At 41.1% G+C, this 18,667-nt stretch overlaps 1 protein-coding gene across 3 annotated transcripts in view; it reads right to left on the bottom strand.

The window, feature by feature from the left end:
• The window catches only part of TEX14 (testis expressed 14, intercellular bridge forming factor), a 3,435,352-nt gene that overhangs the window by 1,336,281 nt on the left and 2,080,404 nt on the right, over positions 1-18,667 (bottom strand). The gene's annotated exons all lie outside the window — the stretch shown is intronic.

Below are 18,667 nucleotides of genomic sequence, written 5' to 3'. Positions count from 1 at the left end.
ATCATGACAGGATACCCTTAAGGGCTGTAGTTCCAAAGGAAGTCCAGGATCTGGAAATCATACCTAGATGGCGTGCCTGGCAAAGGTAAGGAATGAAGACCAAGATGGTGTGGCACAAATTTCATCCACAGCAGAACTTCTGAAAAAAAGCTATCGAAGCAGTACGTAACCTTGTAAAATGAGTCTTAGGCTTATTGGGTAAGGTTTTATTCCATGATGTATATGCAAAAGTAGTACAGCTAAGCAGCCATCTGGAGAATATTTCAGCTTAAAAACATTTTGTAATAATTTATTAGCAGCAAAGAAGATGAATAATTGTTTTTCTTTTCTGAGAGATCCTGTTGTGTAGGGACAAAACCTTAAGTGTTTATGAACATCTAGGGTATGAAGAATATAGTCCCCTTTGTTAGAATGTTTAGGAAAGACAACAGGCAAATGTATGACCTGGTTGAACTTACTCTCCAAAGCTATTCTGGGAACAAAGAAAGGGTTAGTTCAAAGAAATACTCGATCTTTATGGAAAATCAACTAGGAAAGACCAGAAGACAAGGCTTGTTAAGGCTTGTAACTCTAAAATTCATTTTGTACATGCTACTGCTACAAATAACAGACTTTTCAAAAACAGAAACCTTAGCTGTGCTGAAGATGCTGGTTCAAAGGGGATTTTTTTGTCAGTGCTTCTAAGACAAAATTCAGATCCAGTGGTTAAAGCAAGTCCTTAAAAAGGCATTCCATAATTTGTGAGATTACTTAATTGTGGAGTAACTCATACTTTTGCCAGTTAAGTCTGAAGGAAAAAAAGAAGTTATGTACTCACCATAACGTTCCATCTGAGTAGTTGTACTTCATGTCTTCAACCTGTGGGTTTCGGATCCACATCGGTTCTGACACGGAAACATTTTCCAGCTATGGATCTGAGCTCCAGACTCCTCCCCTTACCCATAATGCCTCCCTGTCTCTCTTCAGATCTAGCTTGTTGCCTAAAAGGTATCATATACCCGACCAAAAATCACCTTATCATAACAAGAATCTCCATGACACTCCCAGGCCTGGACAAAGTCAAGGGCCACGCACTTTATGCAAAGCTAAATGTAGACTGCATCCCTGACAAGGTCAGGGGGAAGGGGGGGGGGGTTGAAGACAAATGAAATACATCTACTCAGATGGAACATTATGGTGAGAACATAACTTCTTTATCTAAAGTAGTTTACTTCATTTGGTCTTCAACCTGTGGGACAGAGTTCGCAGCTACCATAGATTCCTGGGTGACCCTCATGGAAGGATATTCCGGAGCACCGCAGAGCAAAAGGATGCTCTGTTCCGAGACACAATATCCAGCTTGTAATGAGAAATGAAGTTATGAGATGAGGACCAAGTAGCTGCCGAACAGGTATCATCCAGAGACACCCTAGACCAGAAGGTAGCTGAAGTAGGCATAGAGCGGGTGGAATGTGCCTTCACTTGTCCTGGCAGGGACCTACTTTTCACCGCGTAGGCTCGAGCAATGCACAAGGAAATCCAGAGAGCAACTGTTACCTTGGAAAACGGCTTGCCTAGAAAAGGTTTAGCACAAGACACGAATAGTTGGTCAGACTTACGAAATGGTTTCGTCCTATGTAAATAAAATTTCAGTTGTCTATGAACATCAAGCAGATGCAACTTGTATTCCCCTTTGTTCTGGAAGTTGGGGAAAAAAACTGGTAAATTTATCGTCTGATTAATATTGGCTTCCGAGGCCACCTTAGGAAGAAAGGATGGATTAGTACGTAGTGACACTCTATCTTTGTGAAAGATCATGTAAGGCACCTTAACAGAAAGAGCCTGAAGCTCTGACACTCTTCTGGCTGAGGTAATGGCCATCAGGAAAGCAATTTTCCATGTCAAAAACTGCAAATTAACTGATGCTGCAGGTTCGAAGGGTGCAGAAATCAATGCCTGTAACACTAAGGTAAGATCCCACGGAGGTGTAGGGTCCTTAACCGGAGGTCTAAGTAGAAAGGCACACTTAAGGAAGGTCTTACAAAATTTGGAAAAAGCCAGGGAAGACGTATTCACCCCCACATGGAAATTGGAGATAGCTGCCAGTTGTACCTTAATTGTAGAAGAACTAGCACCCTGATGGAAGATGCTGGCCAAGATGTCTAAGACTGTTGAAACAGGTGCCGTGAAAGGGTCCAAAGCCCACTGAGTGGCCCATATAGGAAAAACGCCTCCATTTACTACAATACACCTTCCTGGTGGGGGATTTGTGAGCCGGAACCAAAATGGACTTTACTGGGGATGACAATCCGGGAGTCCTGATAATCATGGGAACCAGAGCAGCCAAGCTGTGAGCTTCAGACTGTCCAGATCTGGGTGAGTGATCCCTGAGGGATGAGAAAGAAGATCCGGAAATGGATCCAACGTCCATGGAGGAACAACTAGGTGAGACCACAGTGAGGGGAACCAAATCTGGTGAGGCCAGAATCAGGCTATGAGGATGACAGTGCTCCCCAGCCTTTGAGCTTTCTGAAGAAACTTTGACATAAGCTGAAGTGGAGGATAAGCATAGAGGAGACCGGGAAGCCAAGCATGAAGCAGTGCATCTCTGAGGGCTTCCACCTCCGGGGGGTTCACAGAGAAAAACTCAATGCATTTTGTGTTGGAAGGAGATGTGAAGAGATCGCAGCAAGGCTGACCCCACTTTAGAAAGATCTGTTCTACTGAAGGATTCAGTCACCACTCGTAAGGCATCAGGATAGATCTGCTGAGTCTGTCTGCTAGAATGGTGGAAGCCCCGGAATGTGCACTGCTACTAGAAAGTGGCCGGTGGAAATCACCCATTCCCACACTCTCATGGCTTCTTGACGGAGAGGATAAGATACGGTTCCCCATTGTTTGTTGACGTACCAGACTACTGACATATCTGTGTGAATGGCAATCGTCCCTAGAGGAAGATGGGCATGAAGTGCCTGCAATGCCAGAAGAACCACCCTCATCTCTAGAACGTTGATATGCAACTCGGTCTCAGAGGGGGACCACGTGCCTTGGACCATCCCTCCCGAGCAGTGCCCCCCCCCACCCTAGCTGGGAGGCATCCGTGGTCACTGTGGTTTTGGGAAAAGCAGGGTGAAAATAACGTCCCTTGAGGAGATCCGGAGATTTAAGCCACCACGGAAGGGAGTCCCTGCATACCCTCAAGATTCTCACTGGAAAGGTGAGAGGAAGGTCTAACAGGGACCACTGGACCACAAGTGTCCACTGAGGAACTCTCATATGAAGGTGAGCCAATGGGAGGAGATTGATAGTGGCCGTCATGGAACCCAGTGGAACTGCTTCGGCTGTAGGGATTTGAGCGTGAAGAATTTGTAAGCCATGCAATGTTAAACTGCGTATCCTGTCTGAGGTGAGAAAAACCCTCATTTGAAGGGTGTACAAACATGCCCCAATAAAGTCCAGATTCTGGACCAGCTCTAGAGAAGATTTTTTCATTCTGATGGTAATACCCAGATTGCTCGCTAACTGAATGAAATAATCCCTGGCCTGGCACAGTAGATGCTCTGAAGGGGCAGTAAAGAGCCAATTGTCCAGCTACAGAAAGACCTAAATACCCTAGAGCTTCAGGTCAGCCACTACAACCGCAATCACCTTGGTAAACACCCTGGGGGCTATGGTGAGACCAAAGGAAAGGGCTCTGAACTGGTAGTGATTGGCTCCCAGCTGGAAGTGAAGAAACCTCCGGGGACAACTGTCCATTCTGACGTGGTAGCACCTGGGGGTGGAAGGCTTGATAAATAAAGCAAGGGGTCTGGAGATGGGTAGGCCCAATATACACACTCCCTGAGGGCATCAGACAGGGTAATCGTCCACCCAGAGCGGTGCATTTTTTAAAACCTTGGGGTTTCTGCTCAGACATAATAAAGAGAAGCAGAAAGAGAAACCCCTCTTTTTTTTTTAAAGAAGACGAAGACCAGTCGCAAAGAAGTGCAATTACAAGAAAATGAATACTTTTAACAAAAATGGAGGAAACTTTTGCCCAGAAGAAATAACTTAAAAGAACAGGAATTTAGAAAAAAAGGCTAGGGTAGCAGCACTCACGAAAAACCAAATTCCTATGTTGCAAAAGGAAGAAGTTCAACAGCCAGGCAAACTCGCTGTTGAAGCCCAGCATGGCAATTGAGATCTGAGGCACATTGGGGGAGCAGGGTGTTGTGGGTATGAGGAAAGAGCTCAAGTCAGGAAGCTCAAGCTGGAAAAAAAGTGTCCGGTCAGTTCCGAGGATCGGAACCAATACCCACAGGTTAATGAAATGAAGAGGGCAACATCAGAGCTAGGCATAAATCCCCACATAACTCCCTGGATTGCCAGCTGCCTCAAAGATAGGACATAAGAAATCAGAACTGGTGAGACCACCTCCATCAGTAGACCAGACACCATCAAAGAACATCAGGGCTTAGTGCTGGACCTACTCCTTTTTGGCATCTACTTCTTGTAGGTCAAGGATAAAGTCAAAGGCCTCTAGCTCACCAAGTTTGCAGATGTAAACCATAATCCGGCCTTTGACCAACTCACAGAAAAGGTAGTAAGAAAGTAATTCTATGTCACCCACCTTACATCTAAGGGTATGGCATCCAGGTCCAAGGAAGTTAGCATACCATTTTAATCAGCCCTTATCAGATCCACCACTGAACACAATGTCCACTTTGGCATGTACAAGACTAGGCATAAGCAATAGCTGGAATGCCAATACAGGTTCCTCACCAAGACAATCCAGGTTATTAACGCACTGTCTTATACAGATTACCTTAAAGCACTATCTCTATACTCAGTATCCTACAGTTTACCTAGAGGCAATCTATGCCTGGCATATAAGGCATTCTCAGATCCAGCCCTGACGGACCCTTTGCACATGTGTAAAATGAACAGCACCAAACAAATCTTGACCCAATGATGTAAACTTTGCATATGACAAGAACAGAACATCCTCAGAAGACAGATACATGCCTCAAAGGATCTCCAGGCTCTGGAATATGCTACCCATCCATTTGAAGCAGAGTTCATTCCTAACCCTAATTCAAACATAACCTTGATCACTGAATGGGAAATTGAAAATTCACCCCCAGTCTGGCCCTCATGTCTCTGATAAACTGAGACAGACAGTAAATATTCCCTAACTATTAACCTCCCCCCCCACACACACACACAGCTAAACCTTTATCAATCTCCTAAGTAACCTTCTAAGTAATACTCTTCCAAAGAGATGCTCGTGTTACACAGGGACGCAACTGATTTAGGCTGGGTTGCATTGCGCTGCTAAGCATATAAAGGCCCTGATAGTCGTTAGCCTGGTATATACCTATGAACCTAAGATGTGTTTTCTGATCTACTAGCAGGTGGCTGTGTTCACTTCTTTATATCTCTACTTGATGCTGTTCATTTTATGTTGATCAATGTGATCATAACAAGACATAGATTTTCATATTTATTAATTTACATACATTTTTTTCTCTGTCCTTTTTGCTAGGGATAAGAGTTGATTTTTACTACAGTTATGTTTGAAGAAACTGTTGACGATATGTATTTTATCTTAGCACTGTTCACATCCTGGTACACTGCCTGAAAATGGTCATGCAATTTTAACAACTTATAAGTTCTTGTCTACATTTATCTGCAAGCAGTCATTAAAAAAACGTATGTCTGATGAAACCATGGTCTGAAATAATCTCCCACTAAAGCAGCAATGTCCATTTTCCAACTGGTGCTATTTGTACAAATATATCGCTCTCCCTCTTTAGATATGTATATTGTTTGCTTGTTTTTTTTTTTTTGTTTGTTTTGTGCATGTGCCAATGTTGGTCCTCGGAGCATGAGAGTTGCTTGTCGATGTATTTGGTTAAAACATGAAGAAGTTGATAGTCAACAGGTTGACAATGGGTGTATTCTATGTATATGATTTATATAAAAGTCTTTCGAATTTTCCCGGTTAGGGGTCACCACAGCGGAACTCCCGTCCGCTAATGATTGGCAGTGGATTTTTACAGTGCTGAGTTTCCAGACCGACACCCGTGCCCATTCACACACGCATCTACCTGCATATCTTTAACGTCACTCGACCACGGAGAGGACATGCAGACTCCACACAGAAGGTACTCCAGCCGAGAATCGAACGGGAGAACCTCTTGCTGTGAGGCAACAACGCTAACCGCTGCACCTCTGCGGCCTACTGAGTATATGATTTATATACATATATATATATATATATATATATATATATATATATATATATATATATATATATATGTGTGTATATATATATCTATAAGTTTACTATTACAATCTGGAACGACACTTACACGGAACTGGGAAGGTCAAATGCGTGTTTCCTAGTTCAAGTAATGCCAAACTGGAAATTTCAAATCCACAGTAGTGAATGATAGTGTGCATTTGCTAATGTGAGACTGACGTTCTGATGACAGATCGCAGTACAGTGGGAATCAGGAAATTTACCCTTTTCCTCACTGTAGTGCAATCTCAGATTTGGAATATATAATTTGATTGTGCCTCCCACATGGGGGAATGCAACAGTAAAAACCTGTGAAGTAAAATTAAAAGTTTTAGGAGATGTTAAACAGAATAGCCTGGGTGTTTGACATCACCTCCTGCTATTTCATTTAATGGTGAATGCGGACATAGGAGAAAAGCAGTTTGGAGTTATAATTTCTGGATACAACATTATTTTTCAACCTATTGACTGAAATTTATTTTGACTTTCCACATTTTAACAGCAAATCATATATAAAAACAATCCTTTTAAATTAATCTTATCTCACAACAAGCACATCATTTTTCTTTTACCACAAATGACCTTATGTCCTTCTGCAGACATTAAGAAGCAATTTTAATACATTTAACTTAAATTTAACTTTCAGCGTTTTGAAACACACTCAGGTCTCACACTTCATATATACCTCAGTGGCTTTTTCAGTGGTCTTCCATATCTCAGAATTTAGTTATGTTATCTCTGGACATACAATCTTTCTTTTCAGACAGTTTTTGCTACTCTATGACTAATTATGACTGCTCACTCAGTAACTCTTGACTATAATTGTTCTCAAGAGTCTCAGTTTTCTTGAGGCAGTACTTCATTTGTTATTTCTCTTTGGTTTTACTTACTGAACTTCAATGCACTTATCTTAGACAAAAGCCTACATTTCCTTCTATACAATTTCACATCTTTTCCACAAAAACACTGGATAGTGAGTCAGATACTTTACAAATTAATTCAGGTTCAGGGTGTAAACTTTCCCATCACTGTTATAGCTATATCCCTATTGCAAGTCTGTCATTATAATTTTCCCGTACAATTTCTGTCTTAGTATTACTTGTTCCTGATGTTTCCCCCAACATTTCCTTTACTTTGTACCATCTACAACAGGGGTGGGCAAACTTTTTGATTCGTGGGCCACATTGAGTTCTAACATTTGACAAAGGGGCCGGAACAGGAGCAGATAGATGGCATGCTTTGAAAACATCACCTCATTGGGGGAAAAATACACATCTTGGGATATGGAGAAAACATGTGCTTTAATTTCCAATGAAAATGAAGAAAAGCATTACAATAAAATCTCTGACTTCGAAATGAGTCTTTAAACACTGAAAATCAAATAAATGACCATTTTATTTTAAAGCACTGAAAGTTCTGTTATCCTTCAGGATATCACCATCACTCTTCTCCTGTCTTTTTTTTTCAAAAACGGTAGGAGATGCAGATGTACTTGTCCTGTTCCTTTTATTCAATTTGTTTCCCCGGTGCCAAAAGTCAACAACAACCAGTGCAAGGACGAAACAGTTGCAGCAAGTCAGTCTGTGAAGCGTTATATTTGATCTGCGCGCACTGTTTATTTTAACAACGTGCGTATCACAGAGACACACACTCATTTTAATGGGAGCAGTGTTGTTGGTCTCCTTTTTTAGCCAGCGCATCAAAGTCTGTAGTTAGTTTTGTTGTGGCGATTCTCAGGATGGATCTGAGGTGTAGGTCTGTTAACTTGGATCTGTGGCTGGCTTTGTTGATGTTCATGACGCTGAAGGTCTGTTCACACACGAAGGTAGAGCCGAACAAAGCCAACATCATCTGCGCTTTTTGCCTTAGATTTAGAAACGCGGCATCATTGAGTGAAGCATAGAAGTCATTTAGTTTCAGAGAGCTGAACTTCTCTTTTAAGGCAGGGTCGGACTGAAGGTCGATCAGTTCGAGCTGAAGCTCCTCTGGAGCTGTTTCGGGGTCTTGTCACAGAGGAAAGGCCACCAATTGAAGTGACTTGTCAATTTTGTCGAAATCCAAAAACCGACGGCAGAATTCTCCGTGCAGTGCATCCAGTGACTCGCTGTATTTCTTTACTTTTGCGCCGGTCTCTTTCAGCGTGGCTAGTCTAGGAAAATGAGTGAATGACTTGTTCAAAATCTGCCTGGAGAATAAAGCCAGCTTGGATTTGAAGGCTTTCACGTGTGTGTACATGTCATGCACAAACTGCTCCTTCCCCTGCAGTTTCACGTTGAGCTCATTCAAGTGTGAAAATACGTCCGTAGCAAACACAAAGTCACACATCCAGCTCTTGTTGCTCAGCTCAGGAAATTCATCAGTCTTCCCCTGCCACTCCAAAAACACGCCAATCTCCTCTTTGAGCTCCCACACTCGTTGAAACACTTTGCCCAAACTCAACCAGCGGACACGGGAGTGATAAAGCAGGTCCTGGTGATCCGCATCAGTTTCCTCCAGGAACGCAATGAACTGACGGTGCTGAAGTCCCCATGCGCGTATGAAGTTGACAAGTTTCACCACAGGATTCACAACATGATTCAGCTGTAACACCGATTTACATAGAGATTCCTGGTGGATGATGCAGTGGAGGAAAATGACATCCTGGTCAGGGTTTTCATCTTTCACTTTATTCTGGATTCTCCTCAGCAGGCCAACGTTTATTCCCGTTAAATTCAGAGATCCATCTGTGGTGACGTTAACAAGCTTACTCCAGGGAAGCTTCATGTTTTCGATGGCAGCAGACACCCGTTCAAACAAGTCATCTCCCCGTGTTTGTCCTTTCAGAGACTCCATTGTTAAAAACTCCTCTGTTATTTCAAAAGTTTTGTTGATTCCTCGGATAAAAAGGAGGAGCTGAGCAGTGTCTTTGACATTGTTGCTTTCATCCAGTGCTAAAGAATAAAAAGTGAATGACTTCGCCTTTTTGTTTAATCTGCTGGTGATATCTTCATCTATTAGTTCCACACGGCGAGTCACTGTCCGCCGTGATAAACTGATTTTCTCAAATTTGTCTTTGGTCTCCGGGCACAAAATACCTGCTGTCTCTACCATACATTCTTTTAAAAACTCGCCCTCAGACAGTGGTTTGCTGGCCTTTGCTATTTTGAATGAAAGCATAAAACTGGCCTTGGTACTTGACTCTTGAATGGCAGTTTGACGGTGAAAAAACTTTGCTGAGCCTTCAAATTAGCTGCCACCTTCTCAGCAGCAGCTTCCCGTTCTTTTGTTGAGAGCTTGCTAGCATAATTAGCGTGCTTTGTGGCAAAGTGACGGCTAATATTATACTCTTTAAAAACTGCCACAGTTTCTTTGCATATCAGGCAAACAGCAGATGATCGGTGTTCAGTGAAAAAATATTTAGTTGTCCACTCCTTATTGAACACTCGACATTCTCTGTCCACTTTCCTTTCCTTGGGTCCACTCATCTTCATAGAGGGGCGGTGGGTCAAAGGGTAAAGTGCAAACGTGGAGTAATAGGCCTACGCTTCACCTCAACAAAGCCAATATATCTAGAGTGTGCCATCTAGTGAGGAAACATCAGAATTGCAGGGGAAATAAAACATTAACAAGGTTAATTTATTAAATTTTTTCAAGTTTGGCGGGCCGAATCAAAACGTTTAACGGGCCGCATGTGGCCCCCGAGCCGTAGTTTGCCCATGCGTGATCTACAATCATCAATCATTTTGATCTAAGTGATCTTTCAGCCTTCTAGCTGCCATCAACTCAGCCAGTGAGATAAAGATTCCCTGCAATAGTTTATTCGTGTACTACAAAACTACAAGCCTAAAATCTTTGTGGGTTATTTCTATATTTCTTTCTCCTAAAATTCTTCACTATTCAGAGAGCCCTCTTTACTTATCTATTAGACTGACGAAAGTGATGACATAGTAATAATTATGAATTATCATTACAGCACAAATCTTCTCAACATTTGTCTTCTGTACTCCAAGCCAACATCAGATATAACAATATCAGATATCCATACACATTAATGCACTAGTCACACTTCCACTTGTTTTGTCCTCAGTTTGATCATCAAGAAACATGGAATAAGAGCTTATACATGCAAGACACATGGCTAATATAAACAGAAACAGATCTGTGGCCTCTCAATGCTCTGTAAAAATGTTATTAAGTACTAAGACTACCACAGAATATACTGGATCTGTTGTATGAGCCCGAGGGATATTTGACTGATTCTAAATAAGCTAACTTCTGCCTGCTCACTTACAAATCTGCTACCGCTAAAAGCAGAGCCCCACAAACATAAAACCACAGTAATTTTGCAGAGAACTGCGCCAACCACACCCTAATCTCTCTCCTTATGTATGTATGTGTGTGTAGATCTATCTCTATACATCTCTATCTGTATACATATCTACATATATATATATATATATATATATATATATATATATATATATATATATATATATATATATATATATGTATATATATATATATATATATATATATATATATATATACACGGTTTCACTTCATATTACCGAAATGCTGAAATATCGAATTTCAGCATTTTGGCAGTATAAAGCCAAAACCATCACAACACCTACACTTCACAATCACGAAACCAAAACATTGAACATACACAATACAGCACACAACACACAAACCATAACACCCGCTCCACAAAACAATTAAATACAACAAAACACCACACAGACACACACCTACACTACACAAATGCAGGGGGGTAAGCCCCCTGCACCCCCACCCTCCTACTTATATATACTAGCTCCGAGATCACACAAACAGTAAAGAAAAAAATGATCACACACAGCCAACACACACAATCATACCTCCACCTCCCTACCCTAACCCACTCGTACATGTCACACACATTCACTCACCTTAAACTGCAGACACCATCCCAGCCAAACACTTCCGCAACATAATGTATATGCATAAGCGCGAATTCGACATAGTCCAATTCGCGCTTATGCACTTTCGTTATTTTGAAGTTTCGACTTCATGGATACGAATTTCTGAAATTCGATATTTCAGCAATTCGTGTTTATGAAGTGAAACCATAGATATATATATATATATATATATATATATATATATATATATATATAGATAAATGCACACACACACACATATTTATATATATATATATATATATATATATATATATATATATATATATATATATATATATATATCTGTGTGTGTGCGTGTGTGTGTGTGTGTATATATATATATATATATATATATATATATATATATATATATATATATATATATATATATATATATATATATATATATATATATACACACACACACACACACACACACACATATACACATACAAACATACACACACACCCACACACCCACACACACATGTGCATGTATAATGTGATGTTCAAGAAAGTCAAATTAGATAAATCAAATACTTTATGTACAGCATACCATATCAACAGTGCGGAAGACATACATTTCCAAGATGGCTACATACAGATCAAAAGAATGAGCTGAACTCTCCCAGTATGAAAACAGAAACTGCAGGTAAAAAGGCCTCTGAAAACTGTCAGTTTGGGTAAAATTTGGTTATTAGCTTGTAAGTAAATTGCTTGGATGCTTGCAAAGAAGAAATCTGGAGAACTTGAGAAGAATCCTGCAACTTTTGTGCAAAAAAATAGTTCACGTTTCAGCTCTGGTGCAAAAAGGTTTACTATCAAAATTTCGAAAACATTTTTGCGAGTAATTACTTACTCAAAAAACATTACCGATATTAACAATAGTAAACAATCAGAATAATGCAACAAAAAATTTCAACAATTCAATTTTTTCGAACTTACCTTAACATCCGGTGAAATTCAACACACATTCTGCAGGGGCTAAGCCCCCTTGCTCCCCCACCTCCTGCTACTTATATATTACAACTCAGAGATTGCACTACAGTGAGGAAAAGGGCAAAGTTTCCGATCCCACCGTAGTGTGATCTCCAATCAATATGTCGTTCTCACAACAGCGAATGCACACTAGTATTCGGTGCTGCAAGTTCGACATTTTTGAATCGCTGTTATGAAACTTTGATAAACTGACTTTCAACAATCAAAGTTCGCATAATAGCATTTGAAATTTTGATCGTAAGCCATGTAGGACATTTATTTTTTTATTTTATTTTTTATTTATTTATTTAACATTTCTGACCAGGAAAGTCCGACTAGGTTCCACAGAGCCTATTTTCAACGGAGGCCCGGGGAGAAATGCTCCAGATTTTTTCTTTATTCTTTCATTTATCTGAAAAAATAAATCAAATTTATGAAGGGGCTGTTTAAAAATAAATGAAATGCTGAAGGAATATAGCAACTCAAGTAACAAAAGGCTGGAAAAAAATGAAGCTTTAACTCATTAACATCTTAGTGGTTTGAGATATCACACCTCTAGCAGCCTGCATATATCCTAGATTCCAAAACATTTTCTGAAAAATAAACTTAAAAATGATAAGATAAAAGTAAATATTTTGTGAACAATAAAAGCTATTAAAACTGCACAAATCACAATGTTATCAGTAAGATGTATTCTTTACAGTGTGATAATAGTCAGTACATTCATAATCTTTCCGTAATTACTAATTATAATGTACACAAACCAAAAAAAAAACATTTGCTAAACTTTCACAAGCAATATATCATATCAGAAAAAAATGTATAATCTAGACATATATTGTTAGTGCATTTTTAACCACACACAAGCGTCCATATGACAAGAAATTCTTCTTTGAGTGCATGTTTATTGAGATATTTACAGAAATGTGAAAATGTATGCTTGTTTATGAATATTTCTCAAGATGTGTTTTCTTCGATAACATCTAAGTTTTCACCTGATGTCATGCAACAGTTTTGCAAGTTACTTGTTTTCTGAAATACTAAATACATGTAGAAATACAAGTACATATGGAAATGTTTATCCTCACAATTACTAAAAAACAACTAGCAAGATATCAGATATAGTGTGATATAAAAGGACACTGGCAATTATTTTTTTCTGTCTTGCACCATGGCATATCACACCATACCCTTCAATAAAATGTAGGCCCTTCAATTATGAAAATATGAACCTAAGTGATAAACAGTGATTAATTTATCTACTGCAATACATCCTAGGTTAACACTCTTAGTGTAATTTTGTTAATACACCTTTGCACTTTCTAATATTGACTATTATTAGCTGGTAGCCCTTTAGGAAATGAAGCCAAACACAAAAAAGTTCCGGATGCCATAATGAGCTATGGGTTTGACCTGGAACCATACAAAAAAGGTATTATAGGTTTGAATGAGTTAATTAGCTATTCAGATGAAGTGATAAAACTGCAAAAATAAAAGGCTGAAATGAAAAAAAGGCAAGGGAAGAAAGTACAGTTTTGTACCTACCATAAATGTAGATGTTCGAGGATTCCATTGCTGCAGTCCTTACTATTGGGTATAGTCCGCGTCCAGTCGGCCCGAATACCAGAGTATAAGGCTGACGTCGGTCAAGGCGCATTAGACTGACGTCAGTACGTCAGGGTACTAATGCGCATGACCGACGCCATATCCTCAGTCTTTTCTTGCCCCAGATGCCAGAAGACCCTAAAAAGACAAGTCCCAAAATACCTGCACCAAAAACATGTACAATATATACAACAATATATACAAAAATATAAGCATGTAAACTCACCTACACAACCACCCCTAAACACAGAGGGGAAGGAGGGAGGGTAAATTGGACTGCAGCAATGGAATCCTCGAACATCTACATTTATGGTAGGTACAAAACTGTACTATGTTCTTCGTTTTCCATTGCTGCAGTCCTTACTATTGGGTAGAATCCCAAAGCAGAGGTAAGGGAGGCTGGCAAATCATAAAGAAGTAGGAGATGACAACATGCCTTGCAAAACAGCTGTGGCAAAACCAGCCCTAGACTTAGAGTAGATAGGAAGGTGATAATGCTTAGAGAAAGTATGCACTGAACTCCAAGTAGCTGCTTCCAAAATATCCTTAGTTGCCACCCCCCTTAGAAATGCTGTTGAAGTGGCAGTAGCCCTAGTGGAATGAGGCCTAATCCCAGCTGGAATCTCCTTGCCATGATGGGAATAACAAAATGCAATGCAAAAGCCAATCCACCTAGAAATAGTTTGTTTTGACACAGGCTTGCCCTGTGAACTCAAAGCAAAAGAAACAAACAACTGCTGAGACTGTCTGAAATCCTTAGTCCTGCTTAAATAATAACGCAATTGCCTGTGTACATCTAAAGTGTGCAAAATCTTTTCCCCTTTATTTTGAGGGTCTGCATAAAACGTAGGCAAATGAATAGTTTGGTTTCAAGCCACACTAGAAACCACCTTAGGCATAAAGGAAGGATTAGTACGCAATGATACCCTATCCTTATGGAAAATCAAAAAGGGCTCTACTGCCATAAGGGCCTGCAACTCAGACACCCTTCTTGCAGAAGTAATAGCCAACAGAAAAGCAGTCTTCCATGACAAGTATTTCAATTCAGCAGTAGCTGCAGGCTCAAAAGGTTGTAGAGTAAGTTTTTCCAACACAAAATTGAGATCCCAAGCAGGAGTAGGAGCTCTACGTGGGGGTCTTATATTCTTTGCCCTCTAAGAAACTGCTTGAACAAAGGATGCGAAAACAAAGGTGGGTCACAATCATAGTGAGCTGAAATTGCTGCAGCATGAATCTTAATGGAAGAGAAGGACAAACCTTTGTCCAATAACTCAGTAAGACATTGAAGAGCCACACTCAAATTAGGCTCAGAAATCTCCAAATTCTTTGCTGTACTCCAAAATAAAAATCTCTTCCATTTTTCTGCGTACACTCTCCTTGTACTAGGTCTTCTAGCTTCCATAATCACATTTAAAACTTGTTGAGGAAGTTGAGACCTGCTGTGTTTCAACACAGAATATGCCAGGCTGTTAGATGAAGAGAGTGAAGCTTGACATTGAGCAGATGACCGTCCTGCTGAGATAACAGATGAGGAATCAGAGGTAAAGGCCATGGAGGCTTCTTTACCAGACTCCGTAGTAGTGGGTACCAGTGTTGCCGAGGCCAATCTGGAGCTATCAAAATCATCCTTGGCCTGTCTTGTCTGACCTTTAATAGTACCTTTGGAAGAAGAGGCATAGGTGGAAAGGCATACACATGAAGGTTTTTCCAACTGAAAGACAGAGCATCCACTTTCCAAGCTGTGTGATGAAACCCCTTTGTGCAATACTTTGGCAGCTGGTGGTTTAGTGGAGAAGCGAACAGATCTATGTCTGGAGTTCCCCATGACACTGTCAATTTCTGAAATACATGAAGATCCAGTTTCCACTCGTGGGGATCCATGATTTGTCTGCTTAACACATCTGCTAAGGAGTTCTGTGCTCCTGGCAGAAACCTTGCCTGAAGAGTTAGTTGCAAGCTTAGCGCAGTCTCCCATAAAATCATTGCTTGCCTGCATAGAGGATAAGAATGTGTTCCCCTTGCTTGTTGATGTACCACATGACAGTTGTGTTGTCTGTTAGAATCAACACCTGCCCTGGAAGAAGTAACTCCTTGAAAGCCATTAATGCAAACTGGACTGCTAACATCTCCTTCATGTTGATATGTAGATGCTGTAGTCTGGCAGGCCACTTGTCTTGTATCCACTTTCCATTTAGATGAGCTCCCAAGCAATGTCCGAGGCATCTGTCGTTAAGATCTGACTTGCCTCTGGCCGGGTCACAGAGAGTCCCTTGTTTAGGTGACATTCCTGAGCCCACCACAAGAATTCTTTTGAAGGCAAGGTATTATTTGAATGACAGTGTCCAAATCCTGGCAGTGCTGTGTCCATACATTTTTGAGATACCATTGTAGCTTCCTCATATGCAGTTTGGCATTGGGAAGCACCAGAATACAAGATGCCATGAACCCTAATGCTTGAAGGACTGTCCTTGCAGTCAGCACGGACTGATGAGATAGTTGATGGAAGTAAAGTGACAGACTCTTTTGTTTGTCCGGGGTTAAAAAGGCCATCTGGGCTGCTGTATTCAGTCTCACACCCAGAAAGCACATGTCTTGAGAGGGTACTAGACTGGACTTTATTTCGTTCACAGAATACCCTAGGCATCTTAGCACTGCTATAACATATTCCAGATGCTGTAGAAGGTCTTCCTTTTCTTGAGCCAGAATCAGGCAGTCGTCCAAGTAAGGATAGATTTGAATTCCTTGAAGCCTGAAGTAAGCTATCACTGGAGCCAGAACCTTTGTGAATACTCTGGGCAGTAGATAAGCCAAAGGGCAATGCAGAGAACTGATAATGAGAATTTCCAGCTCGAAACCGCAGATACTTCCTGCAACTTAGCCTTATAGGCACATGAAGGTAAGCTTCCTTGAGATCTAAAGTTACCATCCAGTGATCTTTGCCCAGCAGAGGTAAAAGCTGTTGTAACGTCAACATCTTGAACTTGGGAATGTCCAAAAACGTGTTGAGGAGAGATAAATCCAAAATTGGTCTCCACGTGTTCCCCTTCTTTGGTACTAGGAACAGGCGAGAATAAAATCCTAGGCCCCTTTCTAATACAGGGACTGGCTGAATGGCCCCTATCTGGAGTAACTGAGAAACTTGCTTGTGAGCCTCTTTTCTTTGTGGAGGAGGAACGTCTGGCATGCCTTTGAAAGGGGGCATTGTATGGAAATAAAATCTGTAACCGTGGTGAATGATATCCAACACCCATTTGTCTTGAGTAATTAAATCCCAATTTTCTTTGAAAAGAGACAGTCTTCCTCCCAAAGGAGCTGCCAGACGGGAATCTACTGGCAGCTGAAAAGACAGGTCATTGGGTCTGTTTACGAAAGGACTGACCCCTGCCCTCACCAGAAGTCTGAGCAGGTGAACTCCCTGTTCTAGGCCTAAAAGAACCTTGAGCCCTGCCCCTACCACGTCTAGACCTACCCCTAGACTGGGAATCATAAGCAGGATATGTCCACCCCTTAGCAGGCCAATTTCTACTAAACTTCGGTGGCTGCACCTGCAAAAATCTTTAACAGTTTGCATAGACTTAGCTTTGTCCTCCATTTTCTTTAAAACTGCTTCCACAGGCGATCCAAACAACACATCAGACTGTAAAGGAGCATCCAAAATCCTTGTCTTAACATGCTCAGCTAAATTCTGATCCTTCAACCAGGCATGCCTGCGAAGAACAGAACTGGTAGCAGCCACCCTCGAGGAGGCCTGTACAGCATCAAAACCACATTGCAAAGAATGCTTACCCACTTGTTCAGACACATGAACCAAATCCAGCAACTCTTTACACTCAATACCTTCCGCCAAAGCATCCACCTTAGATTTCAATTGTGAAAGGAGATAATTCTGATATTTTAGCATGTGAAACTGACAATTCAATGCTCTCATGGCTAGAGTGGAAGAAGTATACACTTTCTTTCCCCACCTATCCAAAGCCCTTGCCTCTTTATCAGTGGGAACAGGATTTTTAACCACAGAAGCCTTAACACCTTTAGGCCCTTGAGAAATAGTTTCTGGGTCCGCCCTAGGACTCTTAAACAAATACTTATGAGCTTCGGGCACCCTATAATACCTATCAGGCTTAACAGGAGCAGGAGGCAAAGAGTCAGGGTTCAGGGAAGCCTCTGCAAAAACATCTTCCACCACATTCAACACAGGAGGAATAGCTAAAGGCCTATGCTGGGGTAAAACAAGAATTCCCTAAGCCTTTTCCTGAATCAGAGTAATCCTGGCCTTCCCATTTAAAGTGCTCCCTCATGGAATGCAGAGTCTCTGAAAATGAGAAATCCTCAGGAGGAGAAGCTGTAGGAGTGGAATCATCCACATCAGAATCAGAATAAGTAGGATATTCCTGCATATCTTCCGCAGAAGACTCTGAAGCCTCTGAACACTGTTCAAAACTATCAAACTCCGGTTCCACCCTAGGCCTCTTATCAGGCGGGGGCATAGAACCTCTAATCATAGTAATCAAATCTTCTGCCATTTTAAGCATATGTTTCTTAGGTACAGAACCCGAAAGGCTAGGAGAAGCCCCCACTGAAGCTGAACTAGGCCTACCTCTCAAAGAAGTTTTGGCAACAGAAGGAGAGGCTCTAACTACCTTAGGAAGAGAGGGAAGAACAGTCACCTGAGAAGCCCCCTCAGCCTGGCCTACCTCCTGAGAAGGCACATCCTGTAATAGTAAAGTTTCTGCCTGAGACTCCATGGAAACTCCTGGCAAAACCTCTGGCTCCACTGAGCCTTCTAAAGAACCGACGTCCGGGACTGCCGGTTCATCAACCCTAGGCTTCGCTGTTTTGTCCTTGCGCTTCTTGGAGGAAGCGGGCGTCGGAGCATCCGACGGCATTTTATAATTGCAAC

The sequence above is a fragment of the Protopterus annectens genome, chromosome 13.part0 (genome assembly GCF_019279795.1).
Source record: "Protopterus annectens isolate FY-2018-M chromosome 13.part0, PAN1.0, whole genome shotgun sequence".
Taxonomy (NCBI): domain Eukaryota; kingdom Metazoa; phylum Chordata; order Ceratodontiformes; family Protopteridae; genus Protopterus; species Protopterus annectens.
Note: the sequence above shows the minus strand (reverse complement) of the source record. Positions and strands in the feature narration are given on the sequence as shown.